The sequence below is a fragment of the Scylla paramamosain genome, chromosome 35 (genome assembly GCF_035594125.1).
Source record: "Scylla paramamosain isolate STU-SP2022 chromosome 35, ASM3559412v1, whole genome shotgun sequence".
NCBI lineage: Eukaryota > Metazoa > Arthropoda > Malacostraca > Decapoda > Portunidae > Scylla > Scylla paramamosain.
In genome coordinates, this window is record NC_087185.1 from 15,004,164 (window position 1) to 15,011,663 (window position 7,500).

Here is a 7,500-nt window from a genome sequence, read left to right on the forward strand (position 1 = left end):
GTAATCACTTAGACCATTTTATTTCGAGAGTAGTCTTCATACTCCTCTCTTGAAATAGTTTAAGTTAAAGAAGAGTTACAAAAGTTAAGAAAAATAAAACATACGCCTACCTAATTGCCTTTCCTGCACTTTTGACGGATTACTGTTGGGTTGCAAAGTCGCGACGTGCAGGTGAAGAGAAGGGCGCAGGTCAGGTTCCAGTCAGGTGTTTAGATCCTCCTCACCTGAAGTCATTCCTGTGAAGTTACAACTTGCCAGGTCAGAAAAGAATCACTCATAAAATATCTTGTACCTTTTTCCCTCCTGATCCCTCATCCTCATCCCTTTTATTGAGATTTTTATAGCGAGAGATTGCAAACTTGAAAAAAAAAAACTTCGGAACAACGAAATTTTTACTCCTCCCTTTGATCCATAGTATTAGATTAGACAGCGTAAAGAAAGCAGAACCTTAGAGATTAAGACTATAAAGGAACCGACGTAGAGAGCCACGGTGCATCACTCCCAGCATCGTTAGTTCCTACTGGTGTTAAAATATAAGAGATACAAAGTGATAATAGAAAAGTAATGATATATGAATTTACCTTTTCAATGGTACACAGTTTTTTTCCATGATTATCTCTAAGTTTTTATGTTCTACTGGTGTACTTGACTCTCAGATTATATTATACCTTAGGAGAGAAAAAGCTAACTGTATTCTCTCTCTCTCTCTCTCTCTCTCTCTCTCTCTCTCTCTCTCTCTCTCTCTCTCTCTCTCTCTCTCTCTCTCTCTCTCTCTCTCTCTCTCTCTCTCTCTGTCTATCTATCTATCTATCTATCTATCTATCTATCTATCTCACTGCAAGGCATTTATTTCCTCACAATGTTAACAAATGACTAAAGCAGTGAAACGATTAAAGATATACAGATGCTCCGATATAAGAGGACCTTTAGTTAAAAAAAAAAGTTCCAATATAAACAAAATGACGAAATTTGAAGTGAACGATATAAAAAAGTGACGCTATACAGTGCAACGATATAAAAGTGTAATATAAAGTTTAATATAAAAGAAATTATATTACTAGTGCTCAGTATAACAGTGAAGAAATGAAAAGTGCATAAAGTCAAGGAAAGGGACGAGATTGTGTACACCACCTGTAAGTAAATGAAATGAAGCAAGAACACACAAGTGAGGTGGAAAGGCAGGTGATCTAATTAATGTTTGTACACCTTGTCACACTGTTTACTTGAGTCTTGCCGTCTTTCTCTCTCTCTCTCTCTCTCTCTCTCTCTCTCTCTCTCTCTCTCTCTCTCTCTCTCTCTCTCTCTCTCTCTCTCTCTCTCTCTCTCTCTCTCTCTCTTTCTCTCTCTCTCTCAGGTAAATTGCGAAAAAAAAAATGTAAAATAGAGAATAGAATAAGACAAAATACTTCCACAAAATAATGAAATAAAATCAAAAGAGGGAAACATTTCTACAACTGGCTATTTTTTTTTTTTTTAGTTTAATTTGTATTTTTCTTGATTTCATTTCTTTTTTTTTTTTTTTTTTTTTTGCGCGTTCCTTAAAAATACATCTTAAAGTAACGCCCTTCAGAACAGTGGCGTGGAACAGGAAGGTGTGATGGGAAGGAAACTTGAAGTGAATAGAAGTGTGAGTTATGTACGCGTGGAGTGCCGCCTGGGGATCTTAAGAGGGTGTCTCGTGTCGCCTGAGTGTAAAGAAAATCATTCGTTGAAACTTTGCACGAAATTCATGTAAATGTTAACGAGAGAGAGAGAGAGAGAGAGAGAGAGAGAGAGAGAGAGAGAGAGAGAGACTCATTCATACTCTCTTATTCACTCTTTCATATACCAGCATACACACACAAAAAAAGTAAATGAATAAATAAATAAAAAAAGAAGAAAAGTAATGAAGGTAATTGAATTGGTGAAAACGATAAACTCCTTCATAAACAGTAAAACATTTATTTAGTAAAGCATGCCTTACAGAATATCAACACTTTAAATCCTACGTCCCGATCATATTCTTGAAAAAAAAACTACAAGGAAACATGGGAGAAGGTTATCTAAGGGTAATAAAATAGCAAAACATGTATATATAACCAGATATTTCCCCCTCACCGAACACACACATAATTTGGTAAGAATGAACCTTCCCTCACCTGTGCCCGTGTCTCCCCTCACCTGCCTGCGTCTCCCATCACGGGCCTCCCCTCACTCCTTTCCCTTGATTTTTTTTTTTTTTTCTTCGTATATTTTATCTGTTCATAATTCTAGTTTGTTTGTGAATATAAACCATGCAATTTTTATTTCGTTATATATTTGTTTGCATTTTCTTCTTTAATTACTCCCTTCCTGCAAATGAGGTTAATATAGGATACTTTTTTTTTTACTATTATTATTGTTATTATTGCATTTAGTATTCATTTTATCACACTGCCAAGCTCTCCCTTCCTCTCATCACTCTCTCCCGTCCTTTCGCCTTCCTCCCTCTCACACTCTCACACTCCTCCTTGCCTCATCTACTCCCTCCTTGCGTGCACTACTCCCTCGCCCCAATCTCTCTCTCCTCTCTCTCTCTCTCTCTCTCTCTCTCTCTCTCTCTCTCTCTCTCTCTCTCTCTCTCTCTCTCTCTCTCTCTCTCTCTCTCTCTCTCTCTCTCTATGACTGTGCCAGCTCATTAATCACTTTTGTCGCGATGGGTCCATAAAAGAGCTTCGTCTCAATGGACCCGGCCAGAAATTCTTTATCAAATTAATAATGTCGCCACTGTGAGACAAAATTAAAAGAAAATCAAATCAAATTCTCTCTCTCTCTCTCTCTCTCTCTCTCTCTCTCTCTCTCTCTCTCTCTCTCTCTCTCTCTCTCTCTCTCTCTCTCTCTCTCTCTCTCTCTCTCTCTCTCTCTCTCTCTCTCTCTCTCTCTCTCTCTCTCTCTCTGGTGGACCTCGCTGCATCATTTCAACTCTAAATATTTCGGAATAAAATGACGAGAAGAGAATATACACGCTCACAGGAATGACAGAATATAATGTGCTATAGATGAGGGCGAAAATCCCGCAGGGCACTTCTTTGTCGCATTAATATTAAGTGAAATACACGCATACATAATATAACGCACTTAATATACAGTACATTTTATAACAGTGTACTCAGGATCCACACACAAAATTTATATAGTGTGCATTAAGTTTGTGCTGAAAGTAAAAAGTTTAGGAGTGAATGAATAAGCTGCCACCTGGTGTATTTTTTTTTTTCTAAGTGTCTTCATTGTTGTGTTTCTCTTGCTTTTATTAGTAATGCCTGTCTTTTCTCCTCCAGACATCTCCATTGTTGTGTCTATCTATCTCTTCTTATCAGTAATTCCTGTCTTGTCTTTTCTAAACAGCCACATTATTCTGGAGGTTTTTATGAGTAATTTGTTTTGTCTTTTCTAAAATATCAACTTTTATTGTCTATGTTCCTTCTCTTTACCAGTAATTTCTATGTTTTTTTTTAATGCCTTCGTTATTGTGTTTGTCTCTTCGTCCTTTATTACTAATTCTTATATTTTCTCTTTTATAAGCATCTGCATTATCTTGTCTACATCTCTTCCTTGTTTACAATCTTCCCAAATATCTACTTATCGATGTGTGTTTCTGTTTCTTGGCTATTTAATAATTCCTATCATTTCTTTTCTAAACATCAAGTGTACGCCTTATCTTCCATCAGTAATTCTTATCTTTTCTATTCTTTCAAAACATCTACATTATCTTGTCTGTCTCTTCCTTTTTATCAATAATTCCTGCAGTGTCTTTTATAAACATCTATATTATCTTGTCCGTCTCTTATTTTTTTTTTATCAGCAGTTGCTATCGATGTCTTCCAAAAACATCAACATTATCTTGTCTACGTCCTCTCCTTGTTTATCATGTCTTCTCTAAACACGTACATTATCACATCTACGTCTGCTTCTCTTGTATCAGTAGTTTCCATCTCGCAGTGGCGCACCCGAGGGAGGCAATTCCTAAAACGAGAGCTGTAGTAAACGGTGCCCCTTTCTCCCCATTTCCTCTCAATAACGCGTCTGATCGAGCCATCTACTCCTCTATTCTGCGCTGGTGCCACATTTAATTAAAAGCAGGAGGCGGCGAGCGAGGGGCGGGCGCGTTACATGTTAAGTGGTGGTGGTGGTGGTGACGGTGGTGGTGACGGTGGTGGTGACAGCGTGTTTATAGAAGGGATAGGACTGTGTGTGTGTGTGTGTGTGTGTGTGTGTGTGTGTGTGTGTGTGTGTGTGTGTGTGTGTGTTACGAAAGAAGCATTATGGTGATTTACTGTTTGATTTACTTGTTCTCTCTCTCTCTCTCTCTCTCTCTCTCTCTCTCTCTCTCTCTCTCTCTCTCTCTCTCTCTCTCTCTCTCTCTCTCTCTCTCTCTTTCTCTCAAGTACTGTAAATTCCAGTGCAAAGTGAAATCCTAAATAATTTTGCAATAATAATACTGCTTTTAGAGTGAAAGCCGCGCGACTACCACCACCACCACCACCACCACCGCCACTGCCGGGCCTCGTAACCTTGCAACAATCGCCGCTTAAAACTTGCTTTCCCGCCATCATCGTCACCACGACCACCACCACCACCACCACCACCACCACCACCACCACCACCAACACCACCAACACCACCACCACCGTTGCCTCACCTCCATCCTTAATCACTTCCGGCTCCAAAACACGTGCAGGCGTCGCTCAATCTTTCTGGTTTATGCCAATCTGTCTGAAAGCATGAAATTGTCTTTGCTTATTTTGCTTTTATCTTTCCCTCTCGCCCTTTGTTTCCATTCGCTTCCTGGGACTTGACTGTCGCTTCGCTTCCTTTTGATTTCGCTTCAGTCTCACGTAATTCTCAGATTGACAATGAAAAAAAATAAATAAATAAAACTCATCAGATCAGTTCCTTAAGCTCCATTTATATGATAGACTTGTTTAGGTTAGGTTAGGTTATTTTTTTTTTTGGCAAATGTATACAAAATATTCTCAAAAATGTGAAAACTCGTATAATTAAAGAGAAATGTATTATAATTTATTTTTCATATTACGCTCAAGGAAGGTCGCGTGATAAAAATAAGAAAACAAAAAGACTTCTCGTAACCAAGTGCTCTTAATTTTGAGGAGCTGATTTTGAAGCGCGAAAAAGAAGAAGAAAATAAAAAGTGAATAAGGGGGCAAGGAAGTAATTTTTAAAATATAATATTACGCGGAGGGAATACTGGGAAAGAAATTATGGTGTGTCGAGATAACATTCCTGCTACACACACACACACACACACACACACACACACACACACACACACACACACACACCACACACACACACACACACACACACACATACACACGCACACCACTAGCGAGGTGTTCCTTTTCACCTCACCACACATTACAAAGAGCCGTGCGTTGCATCATTTTGCATGCTCACTAAGCAAGGCGTGGCGGAGGCTGTGATGGGAGGGGGAAGGCTGGCATTGGGGAGGATGTGGAGGAGAGGAGGATGGCCGGCACTGGGGGAGGCTTTGCAAGGGTAGGAGACTGGGGACTGGGAAAGGATATAAGGGGAAGTAGGATGGCTGGCAGTGGCGAAGGATGTGTGGCTGTTTCTCTCGTGGTTGTGTTTCTCTCTCACCTGAGTAATATTCAACCACAGGTGAGGTGTGAGCGGAATTCATTACAATAGCGTGTGGTAGAGTGAAGGTGGCGTGAAGCAACACAGCGGCGTATCTTTCCCGGTGAAATGCGATTCGCTGCCTCGCGGGTGCTGCTACACTCATGTTTACTTCCCGCTCTTCGTGATACGCAACATTAACTGGACTAAAATCACTATGGGAATCTTTACAAGCGCTATGTGGTGACTACGTTAAGTCCTGTATTACGTAAAGGTGGAACAACAGGAGAAAACAAGAAATCAAAATAAGTAAGAGGGAAGAAATGGAAACGGCGGATAAAACAAGAAGGTAACAAGAAGGTCACCACACCAGGAGCAAGGTTATTATAGTTCCTGAGTATCGTAAAGTCCAGTAAAGTAAAAACATTAATACAAATCCGTGCAGAATCTCGGTCACCACAGCTAAAGATGAGGAAAAGGCGACTAGAGCCGTAGAGTTTCCCATGTCCAACCAGTGTAATGTTCAAAAGTAGTTAGAACAAAACAGAAAAAAAATAAAAAGTGTTGGTTGATTGTGATTAGATGTTAAAGGGCAGTGAAAGTGTTAACACCGCAAACATCTTTCACTACCCAGGAGGTCGTTTAGGTGAAGAAATAATGAGTTCCAGCTTTAAAAAAATGTTAGATTAAAAAAAAAAAAGAGATAAGAAGAAATTGTTTTTTTTTTAAAGTATAGTGGTAGATAAATTAATATACTCAGTAATGAAGTTGGTAGTGTTGAATCATCAGGGAGCTTTAAAAGAAGATTAAACAAATTTATGGATGAGGATGATATATGTAAACAGGTAGGTACTTTAATACTGGGTCTGCAAAGTGTAGGTCTGATGGCTTCTTGCAACTTCCCCTAAGTAATCAAATTGCTAGTACTGAGTCATTGGGGAGCTTTAAAAGAAGATTAAACAAATTTATGAATGAAGACGATGCAGAGAAACAAAAAGGTACATTTCATACAGGGACTGCCACGTGTAGGTCCGATGGCTTCTTGCATTTTCCCTTATTTTCTTATGCTCATATTTTCTCATATCTCAATGTGGCAGGAGCATCTATCACTCCCTTCACACATTGCCACCAGGAGAGGAATGTCTTGTATAGAGATCACATTCAGGAATTATTTCTTTGCAATATGAACACGAATCTGGCATTGTAATATCTAGGGGCAATTTTTTCACCATGTAATTATATACCAGTGTGTTCAGAAATGACGGAGAAAAAGAGCTGGTAGAGGGGTATAGGCTGAGGAAGAAAAAAATAGGAAAGGGAAGGGAAAGGGGAAAGGGAGAATGTGGAAATGGTGGAAGAAGAAGGAAGAAGAGAAGGAAGGCAAAAAAATGGGGAGGAGGAGAAAAAGTGGAACATGGATGGATGAAGTGGAATTAGAGAAGTGGAAAGTAAAGAAGATGAAGATAAGGAGAAAAAGAGGAAGAAGAAAAAGAAAAGACCTGAGAAAGTGGAAAAAGGAAAAGTAAGGAGAAATAGCATTATAAAGAGGAGAAGCAGCAAGGAAGGAAGAGAACAGAAGAGGAGGAGGAGGAGGAGGAAGAAAACGAGAAAACATGATCACAAGAGCCCTTAAATAAAACAAGTAATCTTCTTTCCACTTACAAGTCAAAAGTTATTAAATATAAGAAAGGTGACTGGATTAAAATTCTCATCTCACCTGTAATTGGTCTACAGGTGAAAAGGCGCCCGTGTTCTGAACCAACTGAAGGAGAGGGCAACGAGAAAGGACGGAAAGGGACGGGAGGGAACTGTGAGAGGGATGAGGGGCACGCCGGGAAATATATCACTTAGGTAAACAGAAAAGTCATCTTCTAATATTTACAA